The sequence below is a fragment of the Pongo abelii genome, chromosome 21 (assembly GCF_028885655.2).
Source record: "Pongo abelii isolate AG06213 chromosome 21, NHGRI_mPonAbe1-v2.0_pri, whole genome shotgun sequence".
In the NCBI taxonomy this organism is placed as follows: domain Eukaryota; kingdom Metazoa; phylum Chordata; class Mammalia; order Primates; family Hominidae; genus Pongo; species Pongo abelii.
The window spans coordinates 33,556,904-33,577,534 of NC_072006.2; the positions used below are offsets into that span (position 1 = coordinate 33,556,904).

At 49.5% G+C, this 20,631-nt stretch overlaps 2 long non-coding RNA genes across 3 annotated transcripts in view; one reads left to right on the forward strand and one right to left on the reverse strand.

Annotated features, from left to right (window-relative positions):
- Nucleotides 1-3,995: 3,995 nt before the first annotated feature.
- On the forward strand, nt 3,996-15,173 carry LOC129052105 (uncharacterized). 2 transcript variants are annotated; one of them, XR_008516881.1, is made up of 3 exons: nt 3,996-6,107; nt 10,922-11,086; nt 14,902-15,173. It is a non-coding gene; the product is annotated as an uncharacterized LOC129052105 (long non-coding RNA). The 2 variants fall into 2 exon arrangements; XR_008516880.1 differs by lacking the exon at nt 3,996-6,107 and adding an exon at nt 9,385-9,826.
- The window catches only part of LOC129052104 (uncharacterized), a 55,089-nt gene continuing 42,212 nt past the window's right edge, over nt 7,755-20,631 (reverse strand). The window contains exon 7 of the long non-coding RNA XR_010138788.1: nt 7,755-8,193. This is a non-coding gene — a long non-coding RNA (uncharacterized LOC129052104). The remainder of the gene's footprint in view (nt 8,194-20,631) is intronic.

Consider the following 20,631-nt stretch of genomic DNA (forward strand, 5'->3'; position numbering starts at 1 on the left):
ATTTGGGAAGGGGGCCCAGGGGAATTCATTGCCCCTCTCTTCAGCGTCTTTGCTGTGGTCCAGGAAGCCCGGGCAGTGTCCGCTCTCAGACAGCAGGTCAGCACAGCCTCAGACATGTTCTGATGATGCCCGCTGTCTACCAGGCTAGGGGCGGGATGCTTAGAACCAGCCTCCCAGATGCCTTAGAGACCCCTCCAATGGGCTGCCAGGGGCCTCACAGGCCGTGGTAATGCAGAAGGCCTGGCTAGCTTGAGCCCTTGCATGCTTGTTAACTCTGGGTGGCCCTAGTCAAGAGCCTTGGCTGGAGAAACAACTGAACAAAACAAAGCCTCTACCCTCCTGCAACTTTACATTCTCATGTAGGAGGTGGGGGTCAAAGCTGTGACAGTGCAGGGGAGAAAAATAAAGTGGGGATGGATACAGGGGGATGGATACAGAGGGATGGACACAGGGGGATGGATACAGGGGGATGGGCACAGGGGGGTGGACACAGGGGGATGGACACAGGGTGTTGGACACAGGGGGGTGGAGACAGGGATGGATACCGGGGAGTGGATACAGGGGGGTGGATACAAGGGGGATGGATACAGGGGGATAGACACAGGGGGATGGACACAGGGGGATGGATACAGGGGGATGGATACAAGGGGGTGGATACAGGGGGATAGACACAGGGGGATGGATACAGGGGGATGGGTACGGGGAATGGATACAGGGGGATGGATACAAGGGGGTGGATACAGGGGGTGGATACAGGGGGGTGGGCACAGGGGGATGGATACGGAGATGGACACAGGGGGATGGACACGGGGATGGATACAGGGGGATGGACACGGGGGTGGACACAGGGGGATGGATACAGGGGGATGGATACAAGGGGGTGGACACAGGGGGATGGATACAAGGGGGTGGACACGGGGGTGGACACAGGGGGGTGGACACAGGGGGATGGACACAGGGGGATGGATACAGGGGGGTGGCTACAGGGGGGTGGATACAAGGGGGTGGACACAGGGGGACGGACACGGGGACGGACACGGGGACGGACACAGGGGGATGGATACAGGGGGGTGGATACAGGGGGGTGGATACAAGGGGGTGTATACAGGGGGATAGACACAGGGGGATAGGCACAGGGGGATGGGCACAGGGGGATGGGTACAGGGGGATGGATACAGGGGGATGGATACAAGGGGGTGGATACAGGGGGGTGGACACAGGGGGATGGGTACAGGGGGATGGATACAGGGGGATGGATACAAGGGGGTGGATACAGGGGGGTGGACACAGGGGGATGGACACAGGGGGATGGATACAGGGGGATGGACATAGGAGGATGGATACAAGGGGGTGGACACAGCGGGGTGGACACAGGGGGATGGATACAGGGGAATGGATACAGGGGGATGGATACAAGGGGGTGGATACAAGGGGGTGGACACAGGGGGATGGACACGGGGGGGTGGACACGGGGGTGGACACGGGGATGGATACAGGGAGATGGACACGGGGGTGGACACAGGGGGGTGAATACGGGGATGGATGCAGGGATGGATACGGGGGGTGGATACAAGGGGGATGGATACAGGGGGATGGACACAAGGGGACGGACACAGGGGGATGGATACAGGGGGATGGACACAGGGATGGATACAACGGGGTGGACACGGGAATGGATGCATGGGAGTGGATACAGGGGGATGGATACAGGGGGGTGGATACAGGGGGATGGATACAGGGGGATGGATACGGGGGGTGGATACAGGGGGATGGATACAGGGGGGTGGATACAGGGGGATGGACACAGGGGGATGGATACGGGGGATGAATACAGGGGGATGGATACGGGGGATGGATACAAGTGGGTGGATACAGGGGGATGGATACGGGGGATGGATACAGGTGGGTGGATACAGGGGGATGGATACAGGGGGATGGATACAGGGGGGTGGATACAGGGGGATGGATACAGGGGGGTGGATACAGGGGGTTGGATACAGTGGGGTGGATACAGGAGCGTGGATACAGGGGGGTGGTGTGGGGGTGATTTCTGCCAAGAGGTCGGGGAAGGTCTCTCTGAAAAGGTGACATATGAGCGGAGACATGTAGCTATACATCAAGAGTGTTCAGGCAGAAGGAACAGCATGTGCAAAGCTGCTGAGCAGGGACAGGGCCTGGAATGTTTGAGAAAGGCTGGGAGGCCAGTGTGCCTGGAGCAGAGGGAGGGAGAGGGGGAGGGGAGGCAAGGAGGCCTAAGCAGAGAAACTCCTCCCCACCACCATTGTCCCGTCTTGCAGACAGGAAACTGAGCCCAGAGAGGTTAAGCAAGTTGCCTGAGGCCATGCACCTGGTCAGTGGAGGTACCTGGCTGGATGCCCACTGTGATGTCAGAGCCACTTAGCACCATGTGACTAACATGCTCTGTTGTAAAGCACAAGTGGCACCTTGTCATCGGTGACCTGGGGTCACTGAGTGCTAGTGGTTTCCCTTTTAACTGTAAGCCCATTTGGCAGGGTTGTGTGCTGGGCACCCAGGAGCCGGGCCATCTTTAAGGACCTTCCTGAGATCTGGAGTCTGACAGGCCTGGGTTCGAATCCCTCTTCTATACTCACTAATCACTGGGGTTTTCTAGGCCTTGGTTCGCTTCTCTGTAAAATGGGGCTAATGCTGCCTACCTCAGTGGCCTGGCAGGAAGTGAATCAGCCCGAGACTTACTTAGAAAACATTTACCACCTTCAGCCTCCCTCACCCAGGCCTCTAAAGCTGTGGTCCTCAAACCTCACAGTGTCCTTCCCTGGGAAGAAACAGCCCTCCCCAGAAGTGCTGGGTCTGCATGCCTGGGGGCTTTAAACGGGATTCTGATGCGAGGTGCTGCAGGACCACCACTGCGGTAAGGTTTCTGCAAACCTTGTACAAATGGGAGATGTTGGCATCCCCCACTGTCCCCTCCCAGGGCCCTCGCTGCTTTTCCTTTGTGGCATCCATCACACTTGTAATTACTTGTTTAGCATCTGTCTGCTTCTCTGGGCTGCGTGTGCTGGCCTTGTTCATGGCTGGGTCCCCAGCACTGAGCAGACTGCCTGGGGCGTAATAAGTGTATGTTGGGAAAACAAACAAACAGACGCCTGGCTGGCTGAATAAATGCACGGATGCTCTTCAGAGCAGCTGGACTCAGTATCCCCCCCGCCCCCTCCCTCCCACCCCCCCACCCCAAGGCCTGGGTTCTGACACAGGCTCTGCGGCCACACACTTCTTGTGTGATCTTGGGCAAGTCATCGTGTTCTCTGAGAAATTACATTGATTACTGAGGAGGAGTCACGTGCAGAGGATCCCTGAGAGCTCTGGAAGAACTTGTTAGAAGCGGGTTTTTGGAAGAAGAAACTGAGTGAGCAAAGGTAAGGAGGGAGGAAAGTGCACAGCTTGTTTAGGGGATGGCCAGATGGCCAGGGGGTCCGATGCACTTCGTACACCGTGGTGTGCGTGTCTGTGTATGGGGGAGTGTGGGATGTGTGTTTATGTTGCTGTGTGTGTGTGAGTTTGAGAGTGTATATGTGTGTGGTGTGTTACTGTGTGTTGTGAAGAGTGAGAAGCTGAGGCACAAGGAGGGTAAGGGTCTTACTTCATGTCCCTGGGGTGAGTGGCACGTGGTAGCCACCCTCTCGTGCATGCCCTTATCCTCTGCTCCCCTGGCCTCAGGATGTGCCAGGCACTGACCCAGGCACTGGGGTTCCAGCAGCTACAATGGCAAACAGAATCCCTGCCTTCACAGGGACTGCTGTCGCAAATAGAGGGGTGACATTGTGGAGCAAGGGCACAGTTGGCTCTGGGAGCCTCAAAGGTCAGGCTGTTGAGCTTAGACTTAGGCCTGGAGGCACGGGGAACCGTGGGAGGGATCTTGGAGGGGAGGTGCCCTGGGAGACATTGAGGAAGGAAAATGCACCATGAGATAAGTTCTGCAGCTGCAGAGCATTGGGCGCTGCTGATGGAGTAATCAGGAGACATTGTATTCACTTCTTCCCTTCCTAGAAGAGGAATCGCAGCACAACCGGGGTGAGGCGAGTGTATGGGCAACTTAGCTCAGTAGCTAGTGTGTGTGTGTGTGATGTGTGTGTGCATGTGTGATGTGTGTGTGTGTGTGTTGTAGAGTGACTCAGAGTGGACTCTGCACCTCTGTGAGAGGGAATTCTATCATGGAAATCGTTTGGTGGCCCTCGGAGGCACGGGGTCATGCAGCAAGCTGGCACTAGAATATTTCGAGCTCGCAGTAATGAAAGCAAATGGCAATTTGGCGTGTCTTCAGGCTTGAAAGCCGCAGAGCAGCATTCAGTCATCAGCGGCGGTTATCACCCACCGATAATGGGGGCTGCTGTTCAGGGCCCGGTGAGGGAGAGGAGGGCTCAGAGAGGTTAAGTGACTTGCCCAGCATCACATGGCCGGTAATGGGAGGGCAAAGTCCAAGGTGCAGAGTTTGGCCTTTCCCCCTCCCCCAAGGCCGGGCCGCTCCCCAGAATGGATCATCTCTGAGTATTTTCTGAGTGCTGGTTTCCATAGCAGCAGGGCCATTCCTGCACAATGGATCCCCATCTTTCCCCAGCTTTGCTGCTGTGGGGGCTGCAGGGGTAGGGATGCTTGGTCTTGGGGACTGCTGGGGTGCCAGTAGGAAAGAGCTGGACAGGCCATTTGGATGGTCTTGGGGCCTCCAGCCTTTACAGAAGGGCCACACCTGTTCAATGTTTTCCATTTCAGCTCTGGAGTTGGGTCCACTTCCAGGTAGAGTGTAGGGAGAGAGAGGACAGAGAATGAAATAGGAAAAACACCAGAAACAGAGAATGGGAAAGTCAGAGACAAAATAAATTTTACAAAAGCCGAGACAGAGAAAAGGTGTTTGCTTTCCAGACAAATTATTTCATTTCATCTTTACAACCTTGGGAGGTAGTTTCTGTTTACTCCAAATTGACAGATGAGGAAACTGAGGGCAAATGCAGTGCTTCTCAAAGTATAGTTCAAGAGCCAGCCTGGGAGGTCACAGGGTGAAAGGCTGTGGAGAGGATAGTGATTAAAACTCAGATTCTCTCACCCCATCCTGGACCTATAGAATCTGAATCTCTCAGTGGAACCAGGAGTCTGCATTTAGCCAGTTCCCCAGGAGAAATTTCTATAAAGTTTGAGAGTATCCACGGTCAGGAGGGTTGCCCTGTGCTATGCTGAAGTTTATGCAGCACATAAACTCAGAGTCAGGATTTAGGACCCAGAAGGGAACAAGATAGAGAGGAAAGTGACAAAGAGAAGCTTTTCAAAGCAAGACAGATATGCCTCAGAAGAGATGGCAAAGAGCAAGAGAGAGAAATAAGACTGACAGAGACACGTGGGGAGAAGTCCTCTGAGCTAAGAGAAGGAGGAATCTGGTAGGACTAGCGTGCACTTTTATAGATTGTGGATTGTCTGTCACTGTAAACACAGCCCTCACTTAATCCTCACAACAGTCTGATGAGGTAGGTCCTATTGCTCCCATTTTCTGGATAAGGAAACTGAGGCAAGGAGAACAAAGGGGAAGAGCCTACTTTGACCCCTGGTGGCCTGGCTTTGGAAGGAGTTACAGCTTTAACAACCAGGCTAGGCTGCCTCCTAAGCAGAAAGCTCAGGGACTCAGACTTAGACCCCAAATTTTTCTCCATCACCCTACCTGTATGACTCTGGGAAGCTTTCTGTGCCTCAGTTGCCTCACCTGCAAAATAGTGATAACAATACCTGTGTCAAGGAGTTCCTGTGGGACCTTGTCTGAGGCGGTACAAGAGCACAGAGCAGTACCTAGTGCTAGAAGTGCTCCGTAACAGTTAGCTGTCAGTAAATACCTAGAAAGTCCAGGAAACACATAAAAGTTTCTCACTAATGGTGGGTTTCTTGAGGCCTCTTTGCCCTGAACTGGGGCAAAGGATGGTGTCTTAGTCCATGTTATGCTGCTATAACAGGATGCTGCAGACTGGGTAATTTATAATGAATAGAAATTTATTTGGCTATGATTCTAGAGACTGGGAAGTCCAAGAGCATGGAGCTGGCATCTGGAGAGGGCCCTTGGGCTGCATCATCCCATAGTGGAAGGCAAAAGGGTAAGAGATTGTGCAAGAGAGAACAAGAGGGAAGGCTGCTGAGCTCATCCTTTTACCAAGAACCCAATCCCACGATAACAACCCACTCCCATGATAATGGCATTAATCATCCCTTAAAGGTCCTACATGTCACCACTCTTGCATTGGGGATTACATGTCCAATATGTGAACTCTGCGGGGCACATTCAAAACTTAGTAGAGGGGAAGAGGCTCTCAGTGAGTCTTGCTCTTCTCTGAGTCTAGAGCAAACCTACCAAACACAGAATCATTGATGACACAGAGACAATGGCCCGACTCATGGCCCTATCTGCCACTCTAAGCCATTGGGCTCCTGTGAGCCTCACCAGGTTATATAGGGAAGCCCCAACCTGTGACTCACAAGAGCTCACTCACAAGTCTGCTCTGCCAGATGCTATGGTGGCTCTGGTTTTCACTATTATGTGAACTATTATGTGTACTGTGCACCTGTCAGATATCCTCTGGGTACGTTGGTGCCATCCTGTGACTGAGGCACAGGAGCCCTGGGGATGCCCCACTCACCCTTCCAGGGAGGAATGAGTCCTCCCATTTTATAGATGAGGTAACAGAGGCTCAGAGAGGCAAAGTGATGGGCTGTGGGACACACATCTGGAAAATGGTACAGTCAGCACACACACACACACACACACACACACACACACATCTGGCTGTGCTCTGGTTGCCTCTAACAAGCATTTATTGAGCCCCTGCTGTATACCAAGCATTTGTGATATTTGTGAACATAGTCATTACCTACATCCTCTCATAGGCTGGAGGCAGCGTAAGAGGAAGGAGATCCTCCTACATGGCGTGATGGGTGCAGCAGCGGCAGCATGTGACACTCATGCAATGTGCCAGGCACACACCCAAGGATGTCTCATCACTGCATGCCACAGCCCTGTGGTCACGTGGTGAACATAGCTTCGGTGGGAATGAGCAGCCAGCCTTGGTCCAGCCCCTGTTCTCAAGTGTGGGTGGTCTTGGGTTGACTGGGGTGGGAGGAGGTTAGGAAACAAGCCCTGTGACCATTGGAACTTTCTCTGGTGGTGGTGGGCGGTGTGAGCTTTATGTCTTTGCTCTCAGGACAACACAGACCAGCTGATAATGCTGATGTTCATTGCCCTGTGATGGTACTGTCGTGCAGTTTATACAATTGAACTTCGGATTTCACTTACTACCTGAGGGTGGGTTTTTAATGGTCTGTTATTATTATGTCCATTTTACAGAAGAAGAAAACTGAGGTTCAGAGATTCTAAGTAGGGAAGATTTGAATCCGGCACTCGATTGCCAAGGCCTGTCCCCTAACTGCCTCCTGGTTCTCTGGGAAGGGAGGGATGAGGCAGGTCAGGAGCTCTGGGCTGGCTTCCCAAAGGAGGAGGTGAGGGCTAGACTGAGACTTGATGGACAAGCAGGCGTGGGACTGATGGAGCATGTGTGTGTGGAGAGGGGGTGGCGGCTTGGGCAGGGCTTACTGGGTGGGGCCCAGCGGGGCTGGAAGGTGGGAGCAGGGCCTCAGTGAGGAGCCGGCTGCAATCTCATCTTGTCACCTGGGTTACCCTGTGTTAGTAAAATCAAAGTGAGGTCACGCCCCCTCCTGCATTCAGAAGACTCCTGTGGCTCCACATTGCATGCAGAGGAACAGCCAAAGTTCTGACAGCGGCCTGCAAGGCCCTGCCCTGGCTGACCCTGGCCACTCCTCTGACCTCATGTCCAGTCTAGGTCCCCCTTGCTCACTGAGCTCAGGCCGTGCATTCATGGACCATGTTAGGCACGCTCACCGCTCTTCTGCCTGCAAAGCTCTGCTTGGAGATATCTAGAGGGCCCCCTCACCTTGCCAAATCTTTTCATAGACAGGCCTTCCCTGACCATCTTATTTAAAATTGTGACACCCTCCTTTCCACACCGCTGCCTCTCACACTCTCACTTCCCCTTTCTTGGTTTAATTGCTACTTTTTCACAGCACTTATCAGCATCTGACATGCTGTGTATTTTACTTGCTTATTTGTTTAGTGCCTGGCAGTCCCTATAATGACATCAGCTTTAACTGAGATTTTGTCCATGTTATTCACTGCTATATCCCCAGAGCCTAGAACAATGCCTGGCACATAGTAGGTGCTCAATAAAATAAATTGTTGCCTAAATAAAAATACCAGCAATGACCCCATCTCATCATCATCCCTCTGCAAGTCATTTTATTTTTTTTCCAGTTTTGGAAGTTGAGGCTCAGAGAAAGCAAGGAGCTTACCCACGGTCATGTAGCAAGTAAAGGGGCAGGGTGGGTGCGCAGCTTGCCTCAGGAAAGAAGGACTTACTGCCCAGCTATTGATGGTGCAGCAAAGTCCCTGTTGGAGATTGCCCAGTTAAGGAGAGCAGTCTTGCCTGAGGTCATGTCCCCTCCCTGGGCAGCTCATATCTGATGACCGATTTATTCAGGGTCTAAAGGCCCAGCCCAAGCCACTGACCGCAGCCCCAGGCTCTGGTGGCAGTGGAGAGAGAAGCACAGCTTACTTACACCTGACAGCCCTAGGCAGAATGTTTTAGATGCCATATAAGTTGAATTATGTCTCCTCCCACCCGCACCAAATTCATACGTTGAAGCCCCAACCCCCAACACCTTAGCATGTGACTGTATTTGGAGACTGGGTCTTTAAAGAGGTAATTAATTAAATGAGATCATTGAGGGTGGATCTTAATTCAGTATGACTGGTGTCCTTTATAAGGACACCTTTATAAGAAGAGGAGATTAGGATGCAGACACACACAGAGGGAAGACCAGGTAAAGACACAGAAAGAAACAGCCATCTACATGCCAAGGAGAGAGGCCTCAGAAGAAACCAGCCCTGCCAACACCTTGATCTTGGACTTCTAGCCCCCAGAATTGTGAGACAATAAACTTCTGTTGTTGAAGCACCAGAATATCCTGTGGCTCCGCCTTGTGTGCAGAGGAGAAGTGAAAGTCCTTAGAGTGGCCCGCGAGGCCCTGCCGTATCTTCTCTCTCTAGACCATAAGTTCCCTGAGAGTCGGGTCCTTGTCTGTCTTCTATACTGTGTCTCCGGTATCTAGTGTAGTGTCAGAAACATAGCAAGTGCTCAATAAGTATTGATTGATTGGATTTGCAAAATGACCAGATGCACAAAGTCATTGTGATGCTTAAGTGAGGTTTTAATTGTGAAGCATCATGGCACAAAACAACAGAAATTTATTGTCTCACAATTCTGGGGGCTAGAACTTCATGATCAAGGTGTCAGCAGGGTTGGTTTTTTTTGAAGCACCAGTATCACAGCCAATTGTGACACTTCGTTTTTTGTTTGTTTGTTTGTTTGTTTTTGTTTTTGTTTTGAGTTGGAGTCTTTCTCTGTCTCCCAGGCTGGAGTGCAGTGACATGATCTTGGCTCACTGCAACCTCCACCTCTTGGGTTCAAGCGATTCTTCTGCCTCAACCTCCCAAGTAGCTGGGATTACAGGCACCCACCACCATGCCCTGCTAATTTTTGTATTTTTAGTACAGATGAGATTTCACCATGTTGGCCAGGCTAGTCTCGAATTCCTGACCTCAGGTGATCTACCTGCCTCAGTCTCCCAAAGTGCTGGGATTACAGTCATGAGCCACAGCGGCTGGCCGAGTGTGATACTTTGTTATGGCAGCACTAGCAAATTAATCCAGTGCATTTGCTCATCCAGTCCTTCCAAGATCTGCACAGTAAGTCTAATAATTACCCCATTCTGCAGATAAGGAAACAGGCTCAGAGAGGGGCAGTGACTTGCCCAAGATGACCCAGTTCAGCTCTGTTCTGACCCCAAAGCCAGAGGCAGCATGCAGTCTAGTGAGAAGATGGGCTTTCTCCAGCAAAACTGATGAAGGTGCCTTGGCCATCTGCCCTCATGACTGGGCAGTGCTGTGTGAGCTCAGAGGACCAAGGGCTCCATTTAGGGCAGTCAGCCAGGCTTCCTGCAGGAGGCAGAAGCCCCTGGGCCTTGCAGAGTAAGTACAGTTTCCTTCAGGATAGTGAAACCACAGAATTCAAGGTAGACAGCTGCTGTTTAGGGGTGTGGAGGGAGGAACCCTCATGGCCTCCTGGGGTAGGTGCCTCAGTTGCTCATTTGGACAGAGCACAGGGTCCAAACTAGGTCATGGCAGGTTGGGGGAGGAGAGGAGGAAGTGAAGAATTGATGCCAGAGGAATCATCTGGCATGTGTAGTGTGAAGTTATCACATGACACTGGATTTTAATGTTTTGGTTTCAGGACCCCTTTATACTCTTAAAAATTACTGTGGATCCCAAAGAATTTTGTTTATGTCGGTTTATCTATTGATAGTTGCCATGTTAGGAATTAAAACATTTAGGAAACACACTTGGCCGGGTGTGGTGACTCATGCCTATAATCCCATCACTTCAGAAGGCTGAGGCAGGCAGATCACTTGAGGTCAGGAGTTTGAGACCAGCCTGGCCAACATGGTGAAACCCCATCTCTACTAAAAAAAAAATACAAAAACTAGCTGGGTGTGGTGGTGTGCACTGGTAGTCCCAGCTACTCGGGAGGATGAGGCAGGAGAACTGCTTGAACCTGGGAGGCAGAGGTTGCAGTGAGCTGATATCATACCACTGCACTTCAGCCTGGGCACAGAGTGAGATCTGAAATAAAAAAAAAAAAAGAAGAAGAAAGAAAGGAAATAAAGGAAAGGAAGAAAGAAAAGAAAGAAAGAAAGATAGAAAGAAAGACTCCATTAGTTGTCAAAGCGAGGTCATCTTCCTAACAATCTTCTAGTGTGTTACTATTATAATCCCATTTTACAGATGAGAAAACTGAGGTCCAGATAAGCTGAGTCATCCCAAGTCTCACAGCTACCATATGAACTGAGCCAGGATTTGAACCCAGGCATTCTGTCTCCAGAGCCCAAGCTGTTAACTGCTACATTATGCTGCTTGGACACGCTGCACGTGCCCCCATTCCTACCCCAGGTATGGAGTTTGGACATTATCCTAGGAGTCTTGGGCTAAATCCCTGGAGCCTGTCTATAGTCAGTAGAACGGGGTGCAAGGAGTTAAGCTTTCCTGAGATGAGATTTCAAACCGTGAAAGGGATGCTTTACCCCAGAGGCTCACCAGGCATCCCACACCCACCTCCACACAAGGCAGGGGTGAGAAGTCTGCTCTCACAGCCAAAGCCTTTGAAATGTTATTTCCTGAAGTGTTGCCTCACCCCTACCACAGCTCAAAGCCTCTGGGACTGGGGCTCCCTCCAGGAAACAGCTGGTCCCCATCCTTCCTCTTGCATAGAGCCTGGGACCAGCCAGGACCAGAGATAACTTAGCTCTCTGTAGGGTATAAGGCAGGACAAGTCCTGGCTAAAATCTGCCCTCCCACTGAAAGCCTTGCCCAGCCCACATGCACCTTGATTTAGCTCATTTTTACTGTATTTGCAGAGGACCTCCTGTGTGCCATGACACTTCACAATCAGAACCTCGCTTAAGCCTCATGACAACTTTATGCATCTGGTCATTTTGCAAATCCAATCAATCAATACTTACTGAGCACTTGCTATGTTCCTGATGCTAAACTGGATACCAGGGACACAGTGCAGAGGATGAAGACAGATAAGGACCCATCTCTTGGGGAACTTACTGTCTAGAGAGAGAAGACAGCCAGACCAGGAGAGAGGCAATCGTGGGCAGTGCAGGATACCAGGAAACACAGGGGGCTGTGCAAGCACAGAATAGGGGCTCAGTAAATATTCGTGGTTGAATGGAAAGCTCTTAGGATAATGGCTCTCAGATAGCTCTCCAATGTGCCAGCCTATTGTGTTAGTTAGGGCAGGGTAACTGCTGTTAACAGACAACCCCCAAATCTCAATGACTCACAATCTGTTTACTTGTCACTCAGGTCACAGTCCAGTGTAGGTCAACTCCTCATGGTCACACTCAGAGATCCAGGCCCTTCCATCCAGGGGAGGGGATCTTGATTATTTTTTGATCTTCTGCATCCCCCAGCAGAGGAGAGGAAAAGGCAGGGTGTGGAGGAGCATGGGGGAGGTTTTATGGGCAGGCCTGGATGGGACTCATGGCCAATTCACCTGGTCTTGTGTGGGGGTGTAGGTAGTGACCTAGGAGTGAAGGAAGGAGCAGTGTCATGCCAGCAGTTCCCCCAGGTGAATTCAATGGAGGAGAGGTGATTTTCCTAAACAATGAGAGTTACTTAGGAAGGGGGCATGGATTCTGGGTGGTCACAGCCTTCTAACCAGTATGTATTCACTGCAATATGCTAGTCAGGATTCTCTTAGCTTCAACTGATAAAAACCCAACTCAAACTACTTAAGGAAAAGAGGGAATGTATTGGTTCTGGTCTAGGAAGGTGGTTTCAAGAATGGCTGGATACAGGAACTCAACAGGGTCATCTTTTCTGGTTGGCTTTAGCCTCCAGGCAGGCTGTCAATGTGTGGTAGGGAAGCTGGCCACCAGCAGGTGCACCCAAACATGTATGCAACAAGCCCAGCAAGCCTGGCAGAAGCGAGGCATATATATCATGTATCTGTGTACATCTATAATATATATGCCATATATCATGCATCCTCTCTATATATCATATATCCATGTGCATATGTCATATATGTCACATATTGTATATCCTATATATGTCACATATGTCATATATTGTATATCCTATATATGTCACATATGTCATATATTGTATATCCTATATATATCATATATATGTCATATATCCTCTATGCACATCATACATCCATGTGTATATATCTATCATATACATGTCATATACCTACATATATTATATATCCATATCTATGCCAAATACTCATCCCAGAAAATCACTTTGGTCCTGAATGGGACCCATGACCACTCTTGTTTTGGTGATCTTGATGGAAACCCCAAGTTTACATGGTGTGGAGGAGGGACCATTTTCCCAAAAAGGGACTCAGACAGACAATACCATCAAGTTCACTACAGGAGACATTACTAGATCTTTCCAAGAACATTGGGTCTATCTCACAGTCCTAGGTGTCAAAAGGGAGAGGAAACTTGAGAAAAATAGGCACCTAATCTCTTTGTTAATAGCCAATTTCTAGGAGCCAGGTATGGACTATGTGATTTTTATGGCATCAATATATAATGTTGCTTTCTCCCTCACTGAAGTTCAGAAGCAGTAGGAGACCCAGGAGTCAAGAGGTGAGGAACAAAATGTCAGCTTATTACAGATAAAGCTGTTTAGAGAACGTGGCTTGGGCATACAGGAAAATGGAACTGCTAACACTGATCCTCAGAGTTGCACAGCCTTACCTTTGCAGTCACAGGTAGATGGATAAACACAGATCTCTCCCCTCTGACTCCTGGGACAGAACATGTCTTCACAGGTAGCTGATCCCAGGTTGAGAGAGGGCACACCTCTTCATACTCACCAATCATTCAGTCCAGGTTTGTTGCTCTGATGGAGGCCACTCCAACCCCCAGCCCCTTTTCAAATGTGCACCACAGCAGGGAATGAGGCCAGGACGTGAGACCTGGCTGCCTGGTGGGTAGACCCTGGAATGTACAAGCAAACAGCCCCTAATGCCAGGAGCTCCTGGTTCCCGAGGAAACAGATGAAATTTGTGATGGGCAGAGAGTCAGAGAAAGAAGCATTCTTGTTTTCCTTTATTTTTTCAAAAATGACTGTTCGAATAATACAATCCACTGTGAAAATTTTAAAAGGAAAAAAAAGCCAGGAAAGAATTGTAAAACTGCAAGCCACCTTCAATTCCATCATCTGGTGTTAACTATCATTACATGTTGGTGTATATCCCTCGGGCCTTTGTGAGTGTGTGTGTGTTTAAACAAAATTAGAATCATGCTCTATGCATAATTTTTTATCTGGCTGTCTTTAACATTCTATATAAAGCATTTCAGCATGTCCACCACGCTGGAGGCAGCACGAGGGCAGGAACCAAGTTTGCTTGATGATTGCTGTCTCCCCAGGGCCTTCCATGTGCACCACACTAAAAAAAAAAAATATTGCAGAAAAGAACGATATTCACAGGTAGTATTGATTAGGTGACTTCTAGGCATCACCATGCATCATCGAATTACATTCTTACAAGATAATGCAATGGGCACCTCTATGAACCACACCTTGTAGAAGAGGAAACTGAGGCCAGGGGAGGTGAAGTAGCTCACACAAGGTCACCATCAATGTTACATCCCTGCATGAACACATCCTGTATGTGCATCTTCCTACTTGACACATTTTCTTCTTGCCACTTTCCAGTTTTAATCAGGGATAGAGGGAAGCTCTGTTTACTTGAGAGAGGACTCTTTATTTGGAAAGAAGGTCTATCCCATTATGGGAGGGGGATGTGCTGAGGAGTGTCACCCAGCCTTTGAGCCCCATTGGGATTCTTTTTTTTTTTTTTTTTTTTTAATTTTTCTTAAGACAAGGTTTTGCTCTGTCACCCAGGCTGGAGCGCAGTGGTGGGATCATAGCTTACTGCAACCTCAAACTCCTGGCCTTAAGTGAACCTCCTCCCTCAGCCTCCTTACAGCATGAGCCACAGCATCCCACTGGGACCCTTGGGCAGCCTGGGCACAGGATGGGGATGGGTCTGTCCTCACTTGAGCCCTGTTGCCCATGACCCACCTGTCCCAGCTGTGTGTGTCAGTGCGTCTGCCTCTCTGCCAGATGTTGGAGTCTCCCAGTATGCTCACTGACTATCTTTCAGAATTCCACAGGGGCAGATGCTCTTAATGCCCCACCTGAGTTCCCTTGGCATTTCTTTTCTGTTTCAGGACACTTGGGCCCTGTGTCTGGCTGCTGGCACATGAGTCTCTGCTTGAGGGTTTATCTGGCACTGGACCCTGCTCACCAGGAATTGATGCCTCCTGGGAGCATCCTCCAACCAATTACTCTACGAATTGGCATTGAGATCCTCCAGCCTCCTACCCTTGAAGTGGGCAACTCTGAGGCACGCTCAGTGCCGTCTCGCAGAACTCCCAGCAGGACTGAGCTCCCGTGGCCCATGGTGCTAACTGGCTTTCTAATAAACATTTTATCAGCCTTCTTCCTTTCCCTGTCTCACTTCCCTCTCCCTCCTCCCCATATCAGTGCTTCCTGGGGTCCCATCTCAAATAAGATTGGATCCTCGGCTCAAGGTTTGCTTCTTAGGGAACCCAAACTGAGACTTTTTTCACTCTTTTCTTCCCTGCAGCCACCACCCACCTGAATTCCCCCACAGGCTTTGTCTGCACTCTTTGCCCTCTAATCCATTGGCCACACTTGTCCTCAGAGTGGCCTTTTATGTTTTGCCCCACTCCCTATGTGGCTGATTTCCCCTGGCCTCCACGCTGAAGTCAGCCCAGCATTCAAGGCTCTGTATGTTTCTCCCCTGTCAACCTCTCCGTATCTTTTTGAAGTATGACTCTCATCCTATGCTTAGGCCATACGGACCTATCTCATCTGTCTCTGCCTTTGCACGTGCTGTTCCACCTGCCTGATGTGCCCTTCCCTATGCTGGTCATTCAGAAACCTTCTACTCATCCAGCAAGACCCATCTCAGAAGTCACCTTCTCTGTGAGGCCTACCTAGATCATCCTAGATATTGACAACCTCTCCCTTCTTTTTTGCCCCATTTGTATATTATTTTTCCCTTGTATCCAATACTTATATTACTTTATTGTAATTATGTGTTTGTATTCTGTCTCCCCAACAGGACTGTGAACTCCTTAAGAGCAGGATCAGTCCTATTCTCTCTCACCCCAGGGCCTGCCTAGCACTGACTCTGGGACAAATTAAGTCCCCAGTGAATACAGGTGTCTCTTGCTATCCAAATTTTCCTATATACTCAAAACCTAGAAACAAAATAGGTTAGGACAACGTGGCGTCCCACATGATTCTGAGTCCATTGTCCAATACCCGCTACCTGAATTTAGGAGTTCTATGGATTTGGATGGCAAGAGATACTTGTATATGAATGAATTAATTACTTAATGAATGAGGGCATTCAAAGCTGAGAGCGTTCATCAACTCTGGGCACAGACCTGCGTGAAGTTGGTGGAGAGGAGGGAAGGAGGGAACATGGAGATGCCAAGCCAGAGCCAAGAAAGTTGTTTTGCTTTGGAATATATTATTTTTGCAGGTTGCTATAGTTACCGCTGTGAAATTAAAAATTAAAACCTTGTGAAAGAGAGAGGGTTGACTGAGATGAGGCAGTTCCTTGACAGGCTGAGTTATTTATCTTTTCCCCATGTAACATCTGGTTATGTGCTTGCAAATTTATTTTTAATTCAGAGCTCTAAAAAGGATTTCGTGGCAGTGCGAGGTGCCTGGATGATAGGCTTGGGAGGGAAAGGTTAGAGGGTGGTATTCGGGGCCTGCTGGTGACCCCCAGCTTCTCTCCTGGCCCTTGCTCCTGCTTCTCACACAACCTCTAGGAATCAGGGGGTAGCTCGAATGTGTCTGGACCCCCTGCCAATCAAGCAGCAGCCGTAACCATGGTTCCCAGATGCAGAGCCAGGATGGAGGCTGCTGTCTGGTTCCTGTGGTTCTTTGAGTGTGAGGACAAGCATGGCTGGGAGTGGGGCAGGTTTCAAGTTCCTATCTCTCCAGTCTGTCTCCTAACTTGTGTGTCTCTGAGTGTCTCCCGGGATCTTTCTGGACCCCTCATTCTGCCATCCAGAAAGACAACAACTGTGGTTTAGGGGAGGCAACACTGGCCAGAGTTAAGAGATGTGGGATCTGGGTCCAGCCCAGCCACTGCTGGCTGTGTGACCTGGGGAAATCACCTTCCCTCTCTGGTCCCTGTTCTCTTCATTCTTCAGAGACGGGTTGGAGGCTGCAGTAATGCATCGAATCCCTACTGTAGGAATCTAAGTGAGCCTAAGGAGGTGCCAGCCATCATTGGAGCCTATTTTTGTGCTTTCGCCTGACTGCCCAAGGTGACAAGTTGGGAACCCGGGACAGGCTGCCCCATGGGTTCCTTTACCCTGCCAAGCTTCTTCCTGCCTTGTACCTTTGCACTCTATGTTTTCTGCCTGGAGCTTTCTTCCCCTAGATGTTCACAGGACTCCCTTCTCTGTCCCACCCAGTCTTATACGTCACCTCCTCAGCAGGGACTCTCCGCCCAGCTAGTCTGGAATGGCCTCGTCCTCCCTCCCCCACCTTGAAGCCTCTGCTTTTCTCTTTGAGCATCTGCGCTGCCTGTGAGTGTAGTATATTTTCTGTCTGTCTGTCATCTGTCTGTCTGCCTTCCTGTTGTCTGTCTTCCTTGCTGGAATGTCAACCCCATGAGAGCAGAGACATTGCCTGACATTGTCTGTTTGGGTCACAGCTGCTTCCCCAGCTCGCGGAGCAGGGCCTGGCATGTTGGAGGAAGTCATAAATGTTTGTCAAGTAAATGAATGAACGAAGGAAGGAATGAAGAAAACATTTATTGGTCTCTGCTATATGCTGGATTAGGTTAGGACAAGCTACGATGGGTTAGGACTGAGGGGAAATGAATGAAATTAAAAACTCCCAGACTAGGAAAAATGAATGCCAAAGACAACTTTAGAGGAGGAAATAAATTCTTTCATAATGGCTGAGGTGTGAGTTGTGTATGTGTGTATATATGTGTGGGGTGGGTAGAGGGGGCGTTTTCTGCCATGGTAATAGTCATCATATAGGTGGGTAACAGAAAATAATTGTATGTGTAAAACTTAAATCCTCTGACAATAACAAGAGTCATAATGACCATGAATCGTGTACTTATTATATGTGGGACACAGTACTTTAGATACATTAACTTGTGTAAAACAAGCCCCCGTGAGAACAGGACTTGGCTGTTCTTTTCACTGCTGTATCTGCAGTGCCTGGGACATAGCAGGGGCCCAATATACCTATACGCAGTGAATGAATCTCCATTTTATATTTGAGGTCTTTGATCAGAAAGGGCAAGTAACTTGTCCAAGGACACACAGCTGGAAAGTGACAGAGCCAATTGAAGCCAGGTCCATTTGGCTCTGTCCATCTTGCAAAAGGAGATCTTCTCTCCACGTTCATTGGCTTCTTTGAGTCACTGCCGACCACCACCACCACTCCCCTGAAGAAATGACTCCCTACCCCCTTCCCTCACTAATCCTCACAACGTGCCTAAAACTCTGCTTAGCTCAAAGTCTGAAAGACCTTGGGCTAGGTAGAATGGAAAACAGGCTGAGCGGTTTTAGCTACCAACATTGCAAACACAGCCTGGGCCCTGGTATCTCTGAAGCCTCCTGGCTCATTGTCATCTTTCACTATGCCTGACGAGGCTGGTGTGGGAGGACCAGGGAACATTTTGTGGGCAGACACGTACATTCCAAACTTCTTAACAGGTCTGGGCTTATCACCGAGGCTCCCCCATGGGTGAGCTCCAAAAAGCATGGCTGAAGCCCTGGGCCTGCATGTTCAGCAGGGATGAATAATTAAGCAGCCATCAGGCGCCAACAGCTTGATGAGGGGGGTTTTGTGTAGCTGACAATGCTGTATCCCAGCCCAACACTGATTTTGGATAGAGGCTGTTGTTTCTGATGGCTGTCTCAGTGGTGCCCAGAGCAACAGATCCCCATGGCAGAGGGACTTATTTGATTGTTCTAGTGGACAGAGGATGTGCCCTGGGGAAGGCAATTGCCGCCAGACTGACCCTCCTGGACATGGCTGGGTGATCTTGGGGAAGCCTCTTCTTGGTCTCGGTTTTGTGCCTTTGTTTCTTTGGCAAAATGGAAAAATGAGGAGTTATTGAGGAGGTGAAGTTAGGTCTCCTTAAAAAAGCCCTTCCCTTGTGTTTATCCCTTTCCCTTCTTCCTACATGGAACAGGGATGTGATACCTAAGACCTGGCAGTCATCTTGCAACCATGAGGCACTAGGAATGAGGATAAAGGACAGATAGATTCTTAAAAGTAAACTGTAAAGCACCTTGTAAAGGTGAGGGACCTCTCTGCTGACTTGGTTATGGTTTGCTTCCCCCACTAGGATATGAGTTCTGATGACAGGAACTTTGCTGATTTTTTTCACCTATGAGCACCTGAAACTGGGCATCCCCTCAATAAACATTTGTTTAGAATGATGGATGCTATTATTTGTTTAGAATGATGGATGGATTGTTATTACGGGTCAAATCAAATATGTTTCCTGGAAGTCCACTCTGTTGGATACTTGGGACCCTGGAATTTTCGTGGTAGGTGGGTTCAGGGCAAGACCCCACCCCCACTCCTCATGGGTTCACATGGGTGGATCTAGTGGCTGCGTGGCCTGAGGAGCAACTGCTTAGCACCCTTTTCTGAGCCCTGAGCCAGGCAAATGCCTAATGCTGGTGCATTTTGGAAGAGATAGAAAGGGGGAGGGTACATCCCCTGGGAGGTAGTGTGATTCCATAGAGGGAACAAGGGCTTGGTGACAGGCAGTCCCTGGGTCCTATCTTGACCCCATTCTTGGGAAAGTTAGGAATGAACTCAGCTAGAAATAATAGAAACCCTTCTACAGAGGCATAATCCATCTGGTGTCTATTGTCTTATAAGTCCTGGGCAGGCCACCTGGGACCAGTGTGGCTCTCACTGATGCCATTGGAGACTCAGGCTCTGCTTGCCATTCATCTTTGCCATCTTTAGCATGTAGCCATTTATCCTCATTCCTAGTGCCTCATGGTTGCAAGATGACTGCCAGGTCTTGGGCATGGCATCCCTGTTCCATGTAGGAAGAAGGGAAAGGGATAAACACAAAAGAAAGGGCTTTTTAACTGTGGAGGAAGACTGTTTCTGAGACTTCTACCTACATCTCATTGATTAGATCCGCAAGTGTCACATGCCACTCCTAGTTAAAAAGGAAGCTGGGAAAGTTAGTGTTCTGGCTTTTCTTGTAGCTAGCATGAGAATAACTATTAGCTGTGTGGGAGGAAGCTGTCCACACATAGTTTGCACAGCCACAGGCTGATTTTCCAAACCCTGAAGCCTCCTTCACCCATGCTCACTGAGTGATGCTGGAACTTCCAGAAAGAAGATCCTCTTCCTGCTGTCAGTGTAGTGATCAAGATGGGTTGTGAAGCCAGGCTGCTGGGTCTGAATCCCTACTCTACCGGATACCAGCTGTGTGGTCCCAGGCACATTCTGTACCTTCAGTGTGCCTCATTTTCCTCGTCTGTAAAATAGGGATGCTGATGCTTCCCCCATGGAGTTCCTTTATAAGGCTGGAAATGTTCACTCATGTGAAGGACCTAGAATAGTGCCTGGCTTATTGTAGCCATTCAAAAAAAATATAGCTCTTAACAACCTAAATGGCCACCAGTGGTAGGCTGGATAAAGAAAATGTACGTATACACTGCAGAATACAATGCAGCCATAAAAAAGAACAAGATGGTGTCCTTTGTAGGAACATGGATGAAACTGGAGGCCATTATCCTCAGCAAACTAATGCAGGAACAGAAAACCAAATACTGCATGTTCTCACTTATAAGTGGGAGGTAAATAATGAGAACTCATGGACAGAAAGAGGGGAACAACAGACACTGGGG